Genomic DNA, 1,810 nt, shown 5'->3' with positions numbered 1-1,810 from the left:
TCAGACAGTGCCTGCTCCCACAACACTGACCGTCTGACATTGCCTGCTCCCATAACACTGATCACCTGACAGTGCCGACTCCCACAACACTGACACTCTAACAGTGCCTGCTCCCACAACACTGACCCTCTGACAGTGCCTGCTCCCACAACACTGACCCTCTGACAGTGCCTGCCCCAACAACACTGACCCTCTGACAGTGCCTGCCCCAACAACACTGACCCTCAGACAGTGCCTGCTCGCATAACACTGACCCTCAGACAGTGCCTGCTCCCACAACACTGACCATCTGACACTGCCTGCTCTCGAAACACTGACCTTCTGACAGTGCCTGCTCCCACAACACTGACCCTCTGACAGTGTCTGCTCCCACAACATTGACCCTCCGACAGTGCCTGCTCCCACAACACTGACCCTCTGACAGTGCCTGCTCCCACAACACTGACCATCTGACAGTGCCTGCTCCCACAACACTGACCCTCTGACAGTGTCTGCTCCCACAACACTGACCCTCCGACAGTGCCTGCTCCCACAACACTGACCCTCCGACAGTGCCTGCTCCCACAACACTGACCCTTTGACAGTGCCTGCTCCCATAACACTGACCCTCTGACAGTCCCTCCCCCCGCAACACTGACACTCTGACAGTGTCTGCTCCCACAACACTGACCCTCTGACAGTGTCTGCTCCCACAACACTGACCCTCTGACAGTGTCTGCTCCCATAACACTAACCCTCTGACAGTCCCTCCCCCCGCAACACTGACACTCTGACAGTGCCTGCTCCCATAACACTGACCCTCAGACAGTGCCTGCTCCCACAACACTGACCATCTGACACTGCCTGCTCTCGAAACACTGACCCTCTGACAGTGCCTCATCCCACAACACTGACCCACTGACAGTGCCTGCCCCAACAACACTGACCCTCTGACAGTGCCTGCCCCAATAACACTGACCCTCTATCCGTGCCTGCTCCCACAACACTGACCCTCTAACAGTGCCTGCCACAACAACACTGACCATCTGACAGTGCCTGCACCCACAGCACTGACCCTCTGACAGTGCCTGCTCGCATAACACTGACCGTCTGACAGTGCCTGCCCCCACAACACTGACCCTCTGACAGTACCTGCCCCCACAACACTGACCCTCTGACACTGCCTGCTCTCGAAACACTGACCCTTTGACAGTGCCTCCTCCCACAACACTGACCCTCTGACAGCGCCTCCTCCCACAACACTGACCCTCTGACAGTGCCTGCTCCCACAACACTGACCCTCGGACAGTGCCTGCTCCCACAACACTGACCCTCGGACAGTGTCTGATCCACAACTCTGACCCTCCGACAGTGCCTGCTCCCACAACACTGACCCTCTGACAGTGCCTGCTCCCACAACACTGACCCTCTGACAGGGACTCCTCCCACAACACTGACCCTCTGACAGGGACTCCTCCCATAACACTGACCGTCTGACATTGCCTGCCCCTGCAACACCGACCCTCTAACAGTGCCTGCTCCCACAACACTGACCCTCTGACAGTGCCTGCTCCCACAACACTGACCCTCTGACAGTGCCTGCTCCCACAACACTGACCCTCTGACAGTGCCTGCTCCCATAACACTGACCGTCTGACAGTGCCTGCCACAACAACACTGACCCTCTGACAGTGCCTGCTTCTGCAACAGTGACCCTCTGACGGTGCCGGCTCCCACAACACTGACCCTCTGACAGTGCCTGCTCCCACAACACTGACCATCTGACAGAACCTGCTCCCACAACACTGACCCTCTGACAGTGCCTGCTCCC

This window comes from Chiloscyllium punctatum, chromosome 31, assembly GCF_047496795.1.
Source record: "Chiloscyllium punctatum isolate Juve2018m chromosome 31, sChiPun1.3, whole genome shotgun sequence".
In the NCBI taxonomy this organism is placed as follows: Eukaryota; Metazoa; Chordata; class Chondrichthyes; order Orectolobiformes; family Hemiscylliidae; genus Chiloscyllium; species Chiloscyllium punctatum.
Note: the sequence above shows the minus strand (reverse complement) of the source record.